Source organism: Carcharodon carcharias, chromosome 29, assembly GCF_017639515.1.
Source record: "Carcharodon carcharias isolate sCarCar2 chromosome 29, sCarCar2.pri, whole genome shotgun sequence".
Taxonomy (NCBI): domain Eukaryota; kingdom Metazoa; phylum Chordata; class Chondrichthyes; order Lamniformes; family Lamnidae; genus Carcharodon; species Carcharodon carcharias.
The window spans coordinates 6,204,477-6,224,742 of NC_054495.1; the positions used below are offsets into that span (position 1 = coordinate 6,204,477).

General features: G+C 48.2%; 2 protein-coding genes across 5 annotated transcripts in view; one reads left to right on the top strand and one right to left on the bottom strand.

Moving 5' to 3' along the window:
- The window catches only part of LOC121271079 (guanylate-binding protein 1-like), a 72,019-nt gene extending 67,708 nt beyond the window's left edge, over positions 1-4,311 (bottom strand). Inside the window, exon 1 of one of the 3 annotated variants that reach the window (XM_041176806.1) lies at positions 4,160-4,311. The gene's annotated coding sequence lies outside the window, so the exon portion shown is untranslated. Of the gene's footprint in view, positions 1-1,764; positions 1,902-4,159 lie in introns of those variants that run through there. The other 2 variants (XM_041176809.1, XM_041176808.1) reach the window with 2 other exon arrangements.
- The window catches only part of LOC121271080 (uncharacterized protein YMR317W-like), a 52,989-nt gene that overhangs the window by 9,609 nt on the left and 23,114 nt on the right, over positions 1-20,266 (top strand). The gene's annotated exons all lie outside the window — the stretch shown is intronic.

The window sequence follows — 20,266 nt, forward strand, 5'->3', positions numbered from 1 at the left end:
TTATCCCCCTTATTGTTTCTACCCTCTATCTCCGCTTTCACTTTAACCGCGCGCTCTTTCTCTATCTCCTCCCCCTCTCTTTCCACGCACCACTCTATCTCGTTTTGTGTTCTCTGCCTACGACAAGGAGGACAGACACAAAATATCATCTCAATTTATCTGCTATTTCCTTATTTTCTGTGATTAATTCCACATTCTTACTGTCTACAGGATCAACGCACATCGTGCTTTTCCTTTTTACCTGTAGAAACTCTTGCCATCTGCTTTACACTTCTAGCTAACTTCCTCTCGTACTCTCATTTCACCCTCATCTTCTTTCTAGCCATTCTTTGCTGTTTTTTATATTCTGCCCAATCTTTAGTCGTACGACTAACCTTTGTGAAATTATAAACTTTTAATTTCAAATTGATACTATCTTTAACTTCTTTAGATAGTCACAGATGGTGTGTCCTTCCATAACAGGGTTTCTCTCTCTATGGTATATATCTTTGCTGAATGTACTGGAATATCTCCTTAAATGTCTGCCACTGCATCTCAACTGACCTATCCCTGAACCTAAATTTCCCAGTTCACTTTAGCCATGACTGTCTTCATGTGCTCACAATTCCCCAGAGATCTGCAATGTCAGAGGGTCAGTACTGAGGGAGTGTTGCACTGTCCGAGGGTCAGTATGAGGGAATGCTGCACTGTCGCATGGTCAGTACTGAGGGAATGCTGCACTGTCTGAGGGTCAGTATGAGGGAGTGCTGCACTGACGGAGGGTGAGTACTGAGGGAGCGCTACACTGATGGAGGCTGAGTACAGTGGGAGGGCTGCACTGTCGGAGGGTCAGCACTGAAGAAGCATCGCACTGTCGGATGGTCAGCACTGAAGGGGCGTTGCACTGTCGGAGGGTCAGCACTGAAGGAGCGCTGCACTGTCGGAGGTTCAGTACTGGAGAAGCACTGCACTGTTAGTGCGAAGCACCTTCAGTGCTGACCCTCCGTCAGAGGGACAGTAATAAGGGAGTTCTGCACTGTCAGAGGGTCAGTACTGAGGGAGTGCTGCACTGTCGGAGGGTCATTACTGAAGGAGCGCTGCACTGTCGGAGGGTCAGTACTGAAGGAGCGATGTCCTATCGGAGGGTCAGTACTGGATCAGCGCTGCACTGTCGAATGGGCAGTGCTGGAGAAGCGCTGCACTTTTGGAGGTGCTGTTGTTTTGATGCGACGTTTATCTAAGTCCCAAAATGCTCTATCGGCTGGAGGGAAACAACATTCAGGATTCCCAGAGGACTTTGGAACTGGGGGAGAGAATGACATGGAGGGAGAGAGTGGGGGGAAATGAAGAGGGTGAGGGTGAATAGGGAAGGAGAGGGGGCGGAGGCATAAATGCGGTGAGACACTGGGTGAAATGACAGAGTGAGTGACTGGAGTCTCTCTCTCTATCGAGTTCACCTCCAATATCCTGGCAGTTTACAAAGGAAATGGAGCCAGAGGAAACGCTCTTGGCAGCAGTGACTGTAATAAGGCAAGAAAGAACTCCCAGTGTGGAGAATTTCACTGGAGTCTGTGTGCGGGGTATGGGCTGTGGAAGTGGGAGTGGGGTTGGGGTGGGGGGGATGGGTGTAGGGTAGGGCAGAGGGAGCCCCATGTAAAGTGGTCCCAGGGTTTCAGTTTGAGCTCCAACACAGTGAACCAACACAAGGCCCTGAACACTGAACAGCCACAGTTACTCCGAGCAGGCTAACCACCCAGGTGTAAGTGTGGAGCCAGGTGACCTTACCTGTCGCTTCAGCTTCTGAGGTGCCAAAGTGTGAGGTGTCCGCCTGTGCACTGATTCCTCCTTGGAGACAGGGAGTCAGTGAACCGCCCGCTGTGCGTCTCCTCGGGGTTTGTGTGGCTGCACCCGAGCTCCCGCGGAACTCAACTCAAACCGAAACAGAAAGTGAGCAGCTTGTATCTTAAACACACAGAGAGAGAGACAGACTCGCTGGGTGAGGTCAGATACCAAATCCATCTTCCTGAATGTTTGACATGTCGGTAATACTCGAACTCTCGTCACTCAGTATGCCCACCCCTTCTGCTAACATTCTCACCTCCAGTATTCACACAGGCTCATTCGGGATCAGCGCCCTTGTTCAGTTAACCTCTTCCTGTCTAACGCGGTCTAACACCAGCATCACCCCTCCCTCAATCTCTCTTCCCCTGTACCCACCTCCTTCTCTCACTGATCTCTCTATCTACCTCTCCATCTCCCTCCTCCTGTCCACCGCAAATCCCCCACTCTCCCTTTATTCTCCCCTCACTGTTTCTACCCTGTATCTCCGCTTTCACTTTAACCGCGCGCTCTTTCTCTCTCTCCTCCCCCTCTCTTTCCACGCACTACTCTATCTCGTTTTCTGTTCTCTGTCTATGACAAGGAGGACAGACACAAAATATCAGTTCAAATTATCTGCTATTTCCTTATTTTCCATGATTAATTCCACATTCTTACTGTCTGGAGGACCAAAGCTCATAGTGCTTTTCCTTTTTAAATACCTGTAGAAACTCTTGCCATCTGCTTTACACTTCTAGCTAACTTCCTCTCGTACTCTCATTTCTCCCTCATCTTCTTTCTAGCCATTCTTTGCTGCCCAATATATTCTATATTTTATATTCTGCCCAATCTTTAGTCGCACGACTAACCTGTGTGAAATTATAAACTTTTAATTTCAAATTGATACTATCTTTAACTTCTTTAGTTAGTCACAGATGCTGTGTCTTTCCATAAGAGTCTTTCTTTCTCTGTGGAATATATCTTTGCTGAATGTTCTGGAATATCCCCTTAAATGTCTGCCACTGCTTCTCGACTGACCTATCCCTGAACCTAAATTTCCCAGTTCACTTTAGCTGTGACTGTCTTCACATCCTCACAATTCCCCAGAGATCTGCAATGTCAGAGGGTCAGTACTGAGGGAGTGCTGCACTGTCGGATGGTCAGCACTGAAGGAGCGCTGCACTGTCAGAGGGTCAGTACTGAGGGAGTGCTGCATTGTCAGAGGGTCAGTACTGAGGGAGTGCTGCACTGTCAGAGGGTCAGTACTGAGGGAGCGCTGCACTGTCCGTGGTCAGTACTGAGGGAGTGCTGCACTGTCCGAGGGTCATAACTGAGGGAGTGCTGCACTGTCCGAGGATCAGTACTGAGGGAGTGCTGCACTGTCCGAGGATCAGTACTGAGGGAGTGCTGCACTGTCAGAGGATCTGTACTGAGGAAGTGTTGCACTGTCAGAGGGTCTGTATTGAGGAAGTGTTGCACTGTCCGATGGTCAGTTTGAGGGACTGCTGCATTGACGTAGGGTGATTACTGAGGGAGTTCTACACTGATGGAGGCCGAGTGCTGTGGGAGGGATGCACTGTCAGAGGGTCAGTACTGAACGAGTGTCACACTGTTGGAGGGTCAGCACTGAAGGAGCTTCGCACTGTCGGTTGGTCAGTATTGAAGGAGCGCTGCACTGTTGGAGGGATAGTAGTGGAGAAGCACTGCACTGTTGGAGGGTCAGTACTGGAGAAGCACTGCACTGTCGGAGGGTCAGTACTGAGGGAGTTTCGCACTATCAGAGGGTCAGTACTGGAGAAGCGCTGCACTGTTGGAGGTGCTGTTGTTTTGATGCCACGTTTATCTAAGGCCCAATCTGCCCTATTGGCTGGAGTTCAACAACATTCAGGATTCCCAGAGGACTTTGGAACTGGGAGAGAGAATGACATGGAGGGAGAGAGAGGGGGGAAATGAAGAGGGTGAGGGTGAATAGGGAAGGAGAGGGGGAGGAGGCATAAATGGGGTGAGACACTGGGTGAAATGACAGAGTGAGTGACTGGAGTCTCTCTCTCTATCAAGTTCACCTCCAATATCCTGGCAGTCAACAAAGGAAATAGACCCATAGGAAACTGTCTTGGCAGCAGTGACAGTAATAAGGGAAGAAAGAACTCCCAGTGTGGAGAATTTCACTGGAGTCTGGGTGTGGGGTGTGGAGGTGGGGTGTGGTTCGGTAGGGGAGAGGGAGCTCCATGTAAAGTGGTCCCAGGGTTTCAGTTTGAGCTCAAACACCGTGAACCAACAGAAGGCCCTGAACACTGAACAGCCACAGTTACTCCGAGCAGGCTAACCGCCCAGGTGTAAGTGTGGAGCCAGGTGACCTTACCTGTCGCTTCAGCTTCTGAGGTGCCAGAGTGTGAGGTGTCCGCCTGTGCACTGATTCCTCCTTGGAGACAGTGAGTCCGTGAACCGTCCGCTGTGCGTCTCCTCGGGGTTTGTGTGGCTGCACCCGAGCTCCCGCGGAACTCAACTCAATCCGAAACAGAAAGTGAGCAGCTTGTATCATAAACACACACAGGGAGAGAGTGACTCGCTGGGTGAGATAAAAACAAAAAAACTGCGGATGCTGGAAATCCAAAACAAAAACAGAACTACCTGGTAAAACTCAGCAGGTCTGGCAGCATCGGCGGAGGAGAAAAGAGTTGACGTTTCGAGTCCTCATGACCCTTCGACAGAACTTGAGTTCGAGGCCAAGAAAGAGTTGAAATATAAGCTGGTTTAAGGTGTGTGGGGTGGGGGGTGGTAGCGGAGAGAGAAGTGGGGGGGGGGGTGTGGTTGTAGGGACAAACAAGCAGTGATAGAAGCAGATCATCAAAAGATGTCAACTACAATAGAACAAAAGAACACGTAGGTGTTAAAGTTGGTGATATTATCTAAACGAATGTGCTAATTGAGAATGGATGGTAGGGCACTCAAAGTATAGCTCTAGTGGGGGTGGAGGGAGCATAAAAGATTTTAAAATATTTAAAAAGAGGTCAGATACCAAATCCATCTTCCTGAATGTTTGACATGTCGGTAATTCTCCAGCTCTCGTCGTTCAGTATGCCCACCCCTTCTGCTAACATTCTCACCTCCAGTATTCACACAGGCTCATTTGCGAGCAGCGCCCTTGTTCAGTTAACCCCTTCCTCTCTAACTCGGTCTAACACCAGCACCCCCCTCTCTCACTCTCTCTTCCCCCATCCCCACTTCCTTCTCTCATTGATCTCTCTATAGCCCCCTCCCTCTCCCTGTCGTCTGCAAATCTCCCTGTCGCCCTTTATCCCCCTCACTGTTTCTACCCCTCTATCTCCGCTTTCACTTTACCCACGCTCTCACTCTCTCTCCTCCTCCTCTCTTTCCCCATCCCACTCTATCTCTTTTCCTGTTCTCTCTCCGTCCCTCTCTCTCTCCGTCCCTCTCTCTCTCTGTTCCTTCCCTCTCTCTGTCAATGATCTCTCTCTGTTCACCTCTTGCTCTGTCACTGATCTCTCTGTTCCCTCCCTCTCTCTGTCACTGATCTCTCTCTGTTTCCTCCCTCTGTCACTAATCTCTCTCTGTTCCCTCCCTCTCTGACACTGATCTCTCTCTGTTCACAGCTCTCTCTCTGTTCACAGCTCTCTCTCTGTTCATCTCTCCCTCTCTCTGTTCCCTCCCTCTCTCTGTTCCCTCCCTCTCTCTGTTCCCTCCCTCTCTCTGTTCCCTCCCTCTCTCTGTTCCCTCCCTCTCTCTGTTCCCTCCCTCTCTCTGTTCCCTCCCTCTCTCTGTTCCCTCCCTCTCTCTGTTCCCTCCCTCTCTCTGTTCCCTCCCTCTCTCTGTCACTGATCTCTCTCTGTTCCCTTCCTCTCTCTCTGTCCCCTCCCTCTCTCTGTCCCCTCCCTCTCTCTGTTCCCTCCCTCTCTCTGCCACTAATCTCTCACTGTTCACCTCTCTCTCTGTCACTGATCTTTCTCTGTTCCCTCCCTCTCTCTGTCACTGATCTCTCTCTGTTCACCTCTCTCTCTGTCACTGATCTCTCTCTGTTCCCTCCCTCTCTCTGTCACTGATCTCTCTCTGTTCCCTCCCTCTCTCTGTCACTGATCTCCCCCTGTTCACCTCTCTCTCTATCCTACCTCCACCCCAATCTCTGCCTTTACTCTCTTTCCTTGTGTCCCGATTTCGCTCTCTGCCCCCCCACCTTACTCTGAACCCACTCTATCTCTGCCCCCTCACTCTCACTCTGTCTCTATCCCTCTCCCTATCCCTCTTTCTCCCTGGCTCTCTCTTTCCCTCTCTCCCTCTCTCTGTGTTTGTGTTTGTGTCTCTCTCTGTCCCTCTGTTTCTGTGTCTCTCTCTGTCCCTCTCTCTGTCCCTCTCTCTTTCTCTGTGTCTCTCTCTGTCCCAATCTCTGTCTCTGTGTCTCTCTCTGTCCCTCTCTCTGTCTAGCTGTTCCTCTTTCTGTGTCTCTCTCTGTCCCTCTTTCTGTCTCTCTCTGTCCCTTTCTCTGTCTTTGTGTCTCTCTCTGTCCCTCTCTCTGTCTCTGTGTCTCTCAGGCCTTCTCTCTGTCTAGCTGTCTCTGTGTCTGTGTCTCTCTCTGTTCCTCTCTCTGTCTCTCTTTGTCTCTTTCTCTGTCTCTGCATCTCTCTCTGTCTCTTTCTCTGTCTCTGTGTTACTCTCTGTCCCTCTATCTCTCTCTGTCCCTCTTTCTGTCCCTTTCTCTGTCTCTTTCTATCCCCTATCTGAAACTGGCAAAAAAAAAGTTTTTAATCTCTCACCTTTTCCAGTTCTGATGAAAGAGAACAGACTTGAAATGTTAGCGGGTCTTTCTCTCTCCACAGTTACTGCCTGACCTGCTGAGTGTTTGAGGCCTTGCTGTGTTCTTTCTGTTCACTTTCCTCCATCGATTAGTGGCTTGTGTTTTTGGCTCAGTCTTAGTGCCAATCGCAGCTAATATCATCAGGTATATATTTACCAGTAACATTGCTCAGCACTGACTCAGCCATTGAGTGAGTCAGCAACGAATTTACAGCCCTCTACTTACCTATGCTTAGCCCTTCCAATCCTGCACATTCAGTCGATCCTGATTTGCTCATCTTCCATGCTCTGCCATCAACACAACACACAGGAATGCTGGAAGGAATCTCATCTCTGAATGACCCTCCGTCACCTCGCATGAAACGAGGCCTTAAAAACTCCTGCAACCTCCACTTCCAAGGTGAACCCTACCACACCAAACCAAACCAAACTAAACTCCACCGCTGACCCACCCTCTGGAAAACCTTCCAGCTCACTCACACTCCCCACCCCAACCTATTCTAACAGTGCAGTGCTCCCTCAGTACTGACTCTCTGACAGTGCAGCGCTCCCTCAGTACTGACCCTCTGACAGTGCAGCACTCCCTCAGTACTGATACAGTGCAGTATTTGTTCACTGTATCTTTCTGTCAGAGCACTGGAAAGTGAACAAATAAATAGAGTCACTTGAATTTAGTTGATAAAGCGAGATTATTACCGTGGTGTTTAAGGTGATTAAATGTCATAGAGGTTTACAGCGCAGAAAAAGGCCCTTCGGCCAATTGAGTCTGCATCGGTCAAAAAAGTGCCCAACTATTCTAATCCCATTTTCCAGCACTAGGCCCATAGTCTTGTATGCCATGGCATCACAAGTGTACATCCAAATACTTCTTCAATGTTATGAGGGTTTCTGCCTCTACCACCCTTTCAGGCAGAGAGTTCCAGATTCCCATCACCCTCTGGGTGAAAAAATTCTTCCTCACATCCCCTCTAAACCTCCTGCCTCTTACCTTAAATCTATACCCCCTGGTTATTGATCCCTCCACCAAAGGGAAAAGTTCCTTCCTGTCTACCCTATCTCTGTCCCTCATAGTGTTATACACCTCAATCATGTCCCCCCTCAATCTCCTCCGCTCCAGGGAAAATAACCCCAGTATATCCAATCTCTCCTCATAACTATAACTCTCCAGCCCAGGCAACATCCTGGTAAATCTCCTCTGCACTCTCTCTCAAGTGCAATCACATCCTTCCTATAATGCAGCTTCCAGAACTGAACGCATTACTCTAGCTGCGGCCTAACCAGCATTTTATACAGTTCCAGCATAACCTCCCTGCTCTTATATTTTATGTCTCGGCTAATAAAGGCAAGTATCCTATATGCCTTCTTAACCACCTTATCTCCCTGTCCCACTACCTTAAGGGGCCGGTAGTCAAGCACATCAAGGTCCTTCTGATCCTCGGTACTTCCCAGGGTCCTACCGCTCATCGTGTATTCCCGTGCCTTGTTTGTCCTGCCCAAGTGCATCATCTCATATTTATCCGGATTAAGCTCCATTTGCCACTGATTAGCTCATCTGACCAGCCCATCTATATCCTCCTGTAATCCAAGGCTATCCTCCTCACTATTTATTACCCCACCAATTTTCGTATCATCTGCGAACTTACCGATCAACCCTCCTACATTCAAGTCTAACTCATTCATATAAACACAAGCAGCAAGGGACCCAGTACTGATCCCTGTGGAACCTCACTGGACACAGGCATCCAGTCACAAAAACAACCCTCGACCATCACCCTCTGCTTCCTGCCACTCAGCTAATTCTGGATCCAATTTGCCAAAGTGCCTTGAATCCCATGGGCTCTTACCTTCGTTATCAGTCTCCCATGCAGGACCTTATCAAAAGCCTTGCTGAATTCCAAGTAGATGACGTCAAATGCATTGCCCTCATCTACACACCTTGTCACCTCTTCGAAAAATTCAATTAAATTGGTCAGACATGACCTGCCCTCAACAAAACCATGCTGACTGTCTTTGATTAATCCCTGCCTCTCCAAGTGTAGATTAATTCTGTCCCTGAAAATTGCTTCTAATAGTTTCCCCACCACTGAGGTTAGACTGACATGCCTATAGTTCCCTGGTTTATTCCTCACTCCCTCCCTTCCTCTCTTCTTGAATAACAGTACCACATTGGCTGTCCTCTAGTCCTCTGGCACTGTTCCTGTGGCCAGAAAGGTATTGAAAATTATTGACAGCACTCCTGCTATCTGCTCCCTTGCCTCATACATTTCATCCAGGCCTGGAGATTCATCTACTTTTAAGCCTGCCAGACCACTTAGAACTTCCTCCCTTTCTATGCTAATTTATTTAATTAGATCACAGTCCTTCTGCCTGATTTCCATACCCACGTCATCCCTCTCACTTGTGAACACTGACACAAAGCATTAATTTAGAACTCTATCTTCGTCTTCCAGCTCCACACACAAATTACCACCATGGTACTTATTGGACCTTACTCTTTCCCCAGTTATCCTTTTCTTACTCTTAATATACTTGTAAAATAACTTTGGATTTTCCTTTATTTTACTTGCCAATGTGTTTTCATGCCCCCTTTTTGCTCTTCTAATTTCCTTTTTAAGTTCCCCCCTCCACATTCTGTACTCCTCTAGGACTTCTGCCGTTTTGAGCCCTCGGTATCTGCCAAAAGCCTCCCTTTTTCTCTTTATCCAATCCTATATATTCCTCGACATCCAGGGTTCCCTGGATTTGTTGGTCCCATCCTTTATCTTTACTGGAATATGTTAGCCCTGTACTCTCCCTATTTCCTTCTTGAATGAGTCCCACTGCTCTGATGCAGATTTACCTAAAAGTAGCTGCTCCTAGTCCACTCTGGCCATATCATATCTGATCTTATTAAAATTGGCCTCCCCCAATTTAGAACTCTGATTTCTGGCCTGTCCTTGTCCTTTTCCATAACAATCTTGAATCCAACAGAGTTATGATCACTATCTGCAAAATGCTCCCCTACTGATACCTTTACCACTTGCCTGGCTTCATTCCCTAAAATTAAGTCCAGGACTGCCCCCTCTCTTATAGGACCTTCTAAGTACTGGTTTAAAAAACTCTCCTGGATGCATTTTATATGGAGAGTGGTAGGGGGCTGGAGGGGGTTACAGAGATAGTGAGGGCTGTAGGGGCTGGAGGAGGTAACAGAGATAGTGAGAGTTGTAGGGGCTGGAGGAGGTTACAGAGATAGGGAGGGTTGTGTGGGCTAGAGTAGGTTACAGAGATAGGCAGGGTTGTAGGAGCTGGAGGAGGTTACAGAAATAGGGACGTTTGTAGTGTCTGAAGGAGTTTGCAGAGATAGGGAGATTTGTAGGGGTGGAGGAGGTTACCGAGATAGAGAGCGTTGTATGGGCTGGAGGAAGTTACAGAGATAGGGTGTGTAGTCGGAGCTGGAGGAGGTTACCGAGATATGGGGCATTGTAGGGGCTTGAGGAGCTTACAGAGATAGGGAGGGTTGTAGGAGCTGGAGGAGGTTGCAGAGATAGGCAGGGTTGTATGGGTTGGAGGAGGTCACAGAGATAGGGAGGTTTGTAGGGGCTGGAGGAGTTTACATTGATAGGGGGGATTGTAGTGGCTGGAGGATGTTATACAGATAGAGAGCGTTGTGGGGGCTGAAGGAGGTTACAGAGATAGTGAGTGTTGTCAGGGCTGGAGCAGGTTACCCAGATAGGGATTGTTGTAGGGTTTGGAGGAGGTTACAGATGTAGGGAGGGTTGTAGGCTGACAGTGCCCCACGAAATGGAACCCCTCTTTTTCGCACCACTCCTTTAGCCATGTGTTTACTTCCCTTATTCTCGCATCCCTATGCTAGTTTGCACATGGCTCGGGTAGTAATACGGAGATTATAACCCTTGAGGACCTGTTCTTTAATTTAGTTCCTAGTTCCTGATAATCCCCAAACAGGTCCTCTTTCCTATTTTTACCTATGTTATTTGTCCCGACGTGGACCACAATGACTGGATTCTCCCCCTCCCTCTCCAATACCCTTTCAAGCTGGTCAGAGATGACCCTCACCCTGGCACTGGGAAGGCAACATACCATGCGGGACTCTCAATCCTGCCTACAAAGGAAGCTATCAATTCCCCTAGTTATAGAATCCCCTACAACTACCACTTGTCGTTTTGCTACGCTCTCTTGAATGGCCTCCAGAGCCACAGTGCCGTGGTCAGCTGGCTCATCCTCCCTACTTTTTTTTTTTGCAAAAATATATTTTATTCATAAATCTTCAAAAACATTTCGAACCATTTCAAAATCACCATTACAAAAACAATCAGGTTCAACTTTAACAACATGAATCACAAGGTGTATCAGTACAAACAATGAATATTACAATCAATTGCAGACATTCATTTTGAGCTGTACATCCTGAGGGGCTCTACACAGTTCCCAGTTTCTCGGTGCACTGTGGCAGAAAGGTCTTAGGCAGCGACCCTTCCCCATTGCGCCTTTGCGGCGGCTGCCCCAAGCTTTAGTGCATCCCTCAGCACATAGTCCTGGACCTTGGAATGTGCCAGTCTGCAACACTCAGTCAGGGACAACTCTTTGCACTGGAAAACCAACAAGTTTCGGCCAGACCAGAGAGCGTGTTTCACCGAGTTGATGATCCTCCAGCTGCAGTTGATGTTTGTCTCGGTGTGTGTCCCTGGGAACAGCCCGTAGAGCACAGAGTCCTGTGTCACAGAACTGCTCGGGATGAACCTCGACAGAAACCACTGCATCTCTCTCCAGACCTTCTTCGCAAAGACACAATCTACAAGGAGGTGAACAACGGTCTCTTCCCCACCACAGCCACCTCGAGGGCAATGTGCAGAGGGGGTGAGACTCCTGGCGTGTAGGAAGGATCTTACAGGGAGGGCCTTTCTCACCACCAGCCAAGCTACGTCTTGGTGCTTGTTGGAAAGTTCTGGTGATGAGGCATTCTGCCAAATGACTTTGTCAGGCTGCTCAGGGAACCATCCCACAGGATCCACCCTCTCCTTTTCCCTCAGGGCCTTTAAGAAGTTATGTGCCGACCACTGCCTGATAGACTTGTGGTCAAAGCTGTTTCTCTGCATAAATTTTCCCACGAGGGACAGGTGGTACGGCACGGTCCAACTACTTGGAGCGTTCCGCGGCATCGTGGCCAGACCCATCCTTCGCAACACCGGGGACAGGTAGAACCTCAGCATGTAGTGACACTTGGTGTTTGCGTACTGAGGGTCTACGCACCGCTTGATGCAGCCGCACACAAAGTTGGCCATCAGTATGAGGGCAATGTTGGGCACGTTTTTTTCCCCCTTTATCTAGAGGCTTGTACATCGTGTCACTGCGGACACGATCCATTTTCGACCTCCAGATAAAGCGGAAGATGGCTCGGGTGATCAGGAATGTGGAATGGGCCAGACCTGCGCCACGTACAGCAACAGCGAGAGTGCCTCACACCTGATGACCAGGTTCTTACCCACAATGGAGAGGGAGCGTCGCTCCCACTTGCCCAGTTTCCTTTTCACCATAGACACTCGCTCCTTCCAGTTTCTAACGCATGCCCTGGTCCCGCCGAACCATATCCCCAGCACCTTCAGGCCATCAGCCCTGACAGTGAAGGGGACAAAGGATCGGTCAGCCCAGTTCCCTAAGAACATGGCCTCGCTCTTCCCACAATTTACCTTGGCTCCCGAGGCCAGTTCGAACTGGTCACAGATGTGGATCAGTCTATGCACTGACAGCGGATCTGAGCAGAAAATGGCGACATTGTCCATGTACAGGGAGACTTTGATCTGAGTGCCTCCACTGCCTGGGATCGTCACTCCTCTTCTGCCCGGATCCTTCCTGATGGACTCAGCAAAGGGTTCTATGCAACACACAAACAGGACAGGGGAGAGAGGACAGCCCTGCCTGACTCCAGATTTAATAGGAAAGCTATCTGATTCCCACCCATTGATTGAGACTGCACTACTGATGTTAGTGTAGAGCAGTTGGATCCAATTGCGAATTCCCTCCCCAAACCCCATTTTGGAGAGCACATCCACCATATAGGTGTGTGATATTCTGTCAAAGGCCTTCTCCTGATCCAGGCTGATGAGGTAGGTATCCTGTACATAGGCAATCGTATCCCTGAGCAGCGCGAGGCTGTCAGAGATCTTCCTGCCCGGCACAGTGCAGGTCTGGTCAGGGTGAATCACCAATTCCAGAGCGGATTTGACCCGATTGGCGATGACCTTGGACAGAATCTTATAGTCCACATTCAACAGTGAAATGGGTCGCCAATTTCTAATTTCCTTCCTTTCTCCCTTGTGCTTGTAGATGAGGGTGATGATGCCTTTCCTCATGGATTCTGACATACTGCCGGCCAGAAGCATACTCTCATACACTTCTAGCACGTCTGGGCCGATCCAGTCCCACAGAGCCGAAAACAACTCCGCCGGCAAGACATCGCTTCCGGGAGTTTTACTCTTCTCGAAGGACTCAAGGGCCTCAGTCAGTTCGTCAGGAGTTAGCGCTTTGTCCAGACTCTCCCGTGTACTGTCGTCTAAGACCTCCGTGATAGAGGACAGGAAGGACTGGGAGGCCGTGCTGTCTGTGGGCTTCATGTCATATAATCCGGCATAGAAGGATTTGCTGATCCTCAAAATGTCGGACTGCGATGACTTTACTGAGCCATCTTCTTCCTTCAGGCTGCTGATCACAGAGCTCTCTCTGTGTACCTTTTGGAAAAAGAAATGTGAGCATGTCTCATCCTGCTCCATGGAGCGGACTCTGGAACGGAAGATGATCTTGGAGGCCTCCGAGGCAAAGAGCGAGGCTTGCTGGCTCTTCACCTCTTGGAGTTCCTCCTTGAAATCGACCCCCATCGACCGCAGCCAGAGCAGATTCTGCATGTTTTTCTGGAGTCGGGACATTTCCCTCTGTTCCTTTCTAGCTTTCTGGGTGCCTTTGAGGACGAAAAACCTCTTGATGTTTCCCTTGATCACTTCCCACCAGTGTGTCAGTGACTCAAAGTGGGGTTTCATGGTTCTCCAACCTTTGTAATCCCTCTTGAGCTCCTCAATGTTCTCTGGGGTCAGCAGTTTCACGTTTAGCTTGCATGCCTCCCTGCCAATCCGCTGGTCCTTCTCTAAGTGACAGTCAGCCAGTAGGAGGCAGTGGTCAGGGAATAACACCAGCTTGACGTCGGTGGATCTGACTGTGAATGCACGGGACACAAACAGGAAATCTATCCTGGAACAGACGGACCTGTCAGGCCGCGACCAGGTGTATCTACGCTGCGCTCCATCTGCAGTGTTGCTGAAGACGTCGTGCAGTTTGGCATCCTTTACTGTTTCCATCAGGGATCTGGATGTAGCGTCCAATCTGCTGTCGGCCCTGCCGGATCGTCCAGCTGCATCGATGATGCAGTTGAAGTCACTGCCCAGAATGACTGGCTTGGAGGTCGCCAGCAGCAGTGGGAGCTGCTGAAAAACCTCCAGCCGCTCAGCCCCTTGTGACGGGGCGTAGACGTTAATTAACCGGAGTGGAGCATTCTTATACATTACGTCTGCTACGAGGAGGCGCCCGCCCACCACCTCCTTAACCTGGGAGACGGTGAAGCTGCTTCCCCGCAGCAGAATCCCCAGGCCGGAGGAACGAGAGTCTTTCCTCCTTGGCAAGGTAGTCCAAGGTCGCAACACATCGCCTAGTAGATTTAATGCTACGCACATTTATGGATACAATCTTTACACCCATTTTAAAGCAGTTAGTCGCTTACCAAACCTGTTATCTCAGAGTTCCTTCATGCCCGTGGTGTGCTCAAATTGCTTCACTTGGGATGGGCTGAGGAAAGCGTCCTGAACCTCCCCATTGGAGATGTTCTGGTCGGGTGGCATCTGGGGGTCCGTGCAGAGAGCGGGGTTTGAAATGTCCTCTGTTGGAGAAGCTTCTCCAATCCTCCCCCCCTCTGGGGCATTGCTGCTCCCGGCTTCCCGGAGCTGGGGTGTGCTGAGCGCCTCACTGCTCCCAGATTCCTGGGGCTGTGGTGCATTGGCTTCTTTGGGTTGTGGGCCAAGTTGGGGTGCGCTGGTCTCCTCATTGTCACCAATGTTCTGGAGCTTGGGTGACTCGTCCTCCAACTCCCTAGCGTTTTGCCGCTTCTTCTGTTGGCGCCGCCCTGGCCCTTCTTCGTCCGAAGAGCTGCTGCTCTTGTTATCCGTGTCGGATAGGAGACGGCTCTTGACTCTTGTCTGGGAAGTGGCTTGGTTTCTTTTTAGCCCCTTCTTCCTTTTGGCTCTCTTCACCAGCTGCCACTCCCCCTGCTGCTTTCCCACTGCTGCCTCCTCCTCCTCCATTGATTTGCTCTCCTGAGGAGTGGGAGGTTCAGGGGGCAGTGCTGTTGGTTGGCCGTCTGTTGCCCCAATCTTTTCCTCCACCTTATCTCTCTCTGTGTCCTCCTTTGTCCCGTTGTTCTCCCTGGGGGCCTTGGTGGTTGGAGTGCCAGGAAGCATTTCTTCTGCTTCCCCCTTGTTGGCTTTGGCTGCCTGTGCATAAGTACGGCAACGTTTGGGGCAGGTCTTGTAGAGGTGACTTGCCTCGCCACACAGGTTGCAACACTTAGCCTGTTTACAATCTTTTGTCTGGTGCCCTTCCTTTTTGCAGTTCTTGCAGAGGACAGCACTGCAGTTGGCCGCCACATGACCAGACTTGCCGCATGAGCGACAAAGTTTGGGTTGCCCAGCGTAGACAAGGTAGCCACGGCTTCCCCCGATAGCGAATCTGGAAGGGGGATGGAAAACGGCTCCCTTACTTTCGGTCTTGAGCGTTACCTTAACCTGGCGTTACATGTCCAGATCCCCAAATTATCTTTAACCTCAGTGCAGCTCCCAACCTTATCGAAGTACCTGGTAAGGAAGGTGAGCACGTCAGCGACAGGGACGTAGGGGTTGTACAGATTCACTGTCGCAACCCGTTCTCGTTGCAACGGTAGAGCAAAGAGCGGTTCAGCTGTCAGGATCTTCATTTCTGGCAGGTCCTTCTTTTCCTCAAACACCTTCAGGCGTTTGACACAAGCTGCCACTTGCTTGAAGGTCACATCAAAGAAACCAGCACTGGGGAAATCCTGTAGGCAGTAGACCTCCGTAGCCTCAAACCCACACAGCTTGAATAGGATCCTCTTGGTGAGGAAGGTTCTATCCATTCCTGCTCCTTGCTTGCTGCCCTTCACCATGACTCAGATGGTGTTAGGCTCATTCTCCCTACAGCCCTGTTCCTCGTCCACACAGGGAACAAATACCTCATACCTGTTCCATTCTTTGACAGTGGGTCCTCCTTGATTCCCTTCTGAGTCGCGGTGGCTGCGATGACTTCTCCCAGAATGCTTCAGTCACATCCCACCAGCGCCCTCTGTTGGGTGCCCGTCCTCCTGTTGAGTGCAAGAGTCCTTCTCCTCCGTTCCCTCCTGAGTCGTGGTGGCTGTGATGACTTCTCCCAGAATGCTTCAGTCATTTCTCACCAGCGCCCTCTGTTGGATCTACCTGGAGTCCGAGGGTTAGAATTTAATATGATCAGGCTGATTTGATCCAAGTTGTCAAAATATTAGAAGGAACTCATGGGGTAGATTAGGATAATCTAATTGAGGAATCTTGAACTATGGGGATGTAGTGTTAAAATTTAGGAATTTCTGAAGTGAAGTTAGGAAACACTTCGACATGTAAAGGGCCATTGAAATTTGGAACAGTCTTCCGTGAAATGCAGTTGATGTGAGTCAATGTTTAACTTTCAAATCTAAGGATGACCTGATTTGATGCTTTTCAGAAATGCAGATATTTTCCCGTACATCCCTGTTGCTTGCTGACTGTGTGTGTCTGTGTGTGTGTGTGTGCCTGTTTCTATGTGAGTGTTTTTATGTGTGTCTGTGTGTGTGCCTATGTGTGTCTGTGTATTTTGCTCTCTCTGACACTCTGTAAGCCTTCACATACATAATTTCACCATTTTAAGTTGATTCATGGTGGCCATTTTCACACCAAAGTCTTGTTTCATCAGAGCAAAACTTCCTTAATATTGTGCACCAATTGATGGGACAGTGTAGAGGGGGTTTGACCCTTTGATTAACCCTGTGTTGTTTCTGTACTGCAAGTGATTGATGCGTCAGTGAAGAGGAAGCTTTACTCTGTTTCTTACGTGTGTTGTACCTGCCGTTGTCATGTTGAGATTGGAGAGAGAGCGTTACTCCGTACTATCCCCAACCTGGGAGTTTTTGAGAGGACATTATTAATAGAAATTAACTCTCCATTTAACCCTGTGCTTTACATACCCTGGGAGCATTTGTTGGGGACAGTGTGGAGGGAGCTTTACTCTGTATCTAACCCCGTGCTGTACCTGTCCTAGGAGTGTTTGATAGGGACAGTATAGAGGGAGCTTTACTTTGTACCTAACCCCGTGCTGTACCTGTCCTGGGAGTGCTTGATGGGGACAGTGTGGAGGGAGCATTACTCTGTATCTAACCCCGTGCTGTACCTGTCCTGGGAGTGTTTGATAGGGACAGTGTAGATGGAGCTTTACTCTGTATCTAACCCCGTGCTGTACCTGTCCTGGGAGTGCTTGATGGGGACAGTGTGGAGGGAGCATTACTCTGTGTCTAATCACGTGCTCTCTCATCTCTGAGAGTGTTGGATGGATGTAGGCCCAATACAAAATATTACAACGCAGGTAATACTTAAAAGTTTTAAAGAGAATGTATAAAATATATGTATAAAACAGTAATCAGTGTTTAAAAAGTAAGGTCGTAAAGTCTCCATATGCATTCAGTTAATACTTCAGTCTTCAGTGATTACAAAGCCTAAAAGGTTTATACAGTTACAAAACTAATCACACACTGTTACAAAAGTTAACTCTAATACAAAGTATAAATTGAGCCAATTGTAATTGCTTTTTCCTAAAACACTATGAATTAAAACTAACTTAATGTAGAATGCAGCTGTTGTTATTCTTTCCTCTAACTTTCCTGTGATGGTAACATCAGGATTTGATAAGGTTTAACAATGTGAGGGGATGTCGTCTTGCCTGTTGAAGGCTGCAAGTTCTCACATTATAGCTCTGTGATATGGAAATAAGTACAACAGGGGCCTCTCCAGCAGTTGTTCTGTAATTAACTCATTGGTATGTTACCTCGATGCTGTCTTAGCTCCGATGGTGCCTTTCTCTGTCAAATGAAACTAAGCAGAGTCACATGATATTAAATGATGAAGCCGTCTATTCGTTCCAGATTAAAAAAGATAACATGCTATTGGGTTAATCGATTAATATACTTTAATTTTAGTTTAGTTTATCAAAGTATAATAAACATCAATTTCCCTAACCTAGTACTATAGGCCCATGTGTCCCTCAGTGTCAGTTCCTGTTCATGTCTAATACACAACAGGTGAGAAATGTTTTTGTATAGCTGTTTATGCCTCTCTGTCAGCCCCTGGATATGTAGAGTACACAGCGGGGCAAAGGAAATGTTTCACTCCCGCATAACATGTTTGTCTTAAAGCCTGCTTCTGTGCATGTACAGTACATTGTGGGTATAAGGGAATAATTCGACGTGATACAGAGAGTAATCCGCAGATGGCGATAGAGGACAACATCAAGCTGGAACCTTAAACCTGATTTTCAATCCGTGCAAGTGTGTGAGTTTTGAATGAAATTGGTCTCCCCCTGCAGTACAAAGCAGTCTCGCGGTGAAATGACAGCTGATTTTTCACTCCTTCAGTTTAAAGTATCACTGACTTGCAAAGTATAATTCACATCTTGCTCTCTGAGCTGCTGAGTGCGTCCAGCATTTTCTGTTTTTATTTCAGTTGTGACTGAGCGTAGTGTTAGAGAGATACAAGGAATGGGGAAGTAGCCATTTAATTATCAGGTAAAGCTGAATCATAAAGCAGACAACTGGACAACAATGAACCAGATTCTGGGAAAACAAAAGCTGGAGGTATGGACACACACCCACATACAGACACATATGCAGACATGAATTCACCACTCCCCCCCCCCCACCCCCCCGGTCAAACAGACACACACGCACACGGACACATACATAACAGACCCAAACAAATGGAAACACATGTATTCACAAATGCTCACACGCACCCACACACACATACAGGCACACAACCAGACACACAAACACACCGTAATGCACAAAACCATGAAAGAGGAAACACCCAAGTATTTGCACTGAGACTCTACGCCACGAGCCTTAAGACACGTACACACAGGTAGAGACAGACTCATACACACAAGCACACACTCGCACAGAAATACACGCATCCACACAAAGACACATAGATATAAACACACACACACACAAATACATCAAAATACTCATCCACACACTGACAAACACAAAAAGAACATGCACACACGCATGCAGATGCACACACAGACATCAACGCACAATATTGCCAACTCTCGTGCTCCCAAACATTGACACGAAAAGACTTGCAGAGACAAATCCACACACACACACACACACACACAGGCATACGTGCAGGCACACACACTATCACAAATTCACACACATACACAGTCAAACAAAGATAAACATATATACACAAATACACAATGCTACGCACTTAAGCCTAGACACTTGAAAGGGTTTGGGTTTGCGTTTCATCGAAGTCCGGATTCTGTTCCTTTATTTTCATTCAGACTTGTGCTGGGGGAAGGAGTTGTGATGAAACTGCATATTTTGAGGGATTTTTCAAATGTGCTGTTGTTTCGAGGATTCTTGGTAGTGGAATGTGGAAAATCGACACCGGTCCTTCTGCATAGTTATTATTGTAACAACGTGCCTTTCAGGAGAACCTCATGTAAACCTGTGAGATAATGTTAACCGCAGCAGGTAAAAATAGAAAAAACTAATGTAATGTGGGTAGAAGAGGGAAGGTGACTCCTCTACCTGGTGGGTAATAGTCTCAATGCTGTTTGAACCAGTGCCTCTTGATCACGTCCGAGATTTCTTGGTATTGATGTATCTGCATAAAATGAAAGGAGATGTGAAAAGCATCTTAACATACAGGTTTTAGGTTTACAACAAGGTATTTCCTGAAACAAAAATTCTCCAGCAAGGGCTATTTACAACAACAGGCCTTTGCTAGTGCTTTCATCATTGAGACTGCCATTCTATTTTCCTGTTCAATCTCCACAGTTTTTAACATTCTACCTCGTTATACCCCATGTTCCGAATACTGTTTAATATCCCACCCTGTCTAATCCCACTCTCCTGCTCATTCCCCAAAACACTTTAATATTGCACCCAGGTTAATTCCACTCGATTTCTCACAGCCTCTTCACTTTAATGTACAATGTAGTCTAATCTCAGTCTACTGCTCAATCCCCAAACCCTTTAACATCCCACCCAGTCTAATCCCACTCTCCAGCTCATTCCCCAAACCCTTTAATATCACACCCAGTCTTATCCCACTTTCCTACTTACTCTCCCAAACCTTGTTAATACCCCACCCAATCTAACCCCACTCTTCTGTTCACTTCCCAAACTGTTAATATCCCACCCAGCCTAATCCCAATCACTTGTTCACTCCCCAAATCCTTTAATACCACACCCAGTCTAATCCCACTCTTCTGTTCACTCCCCCAAACCTGTTAATATCCCATCCAGTCTAACCCC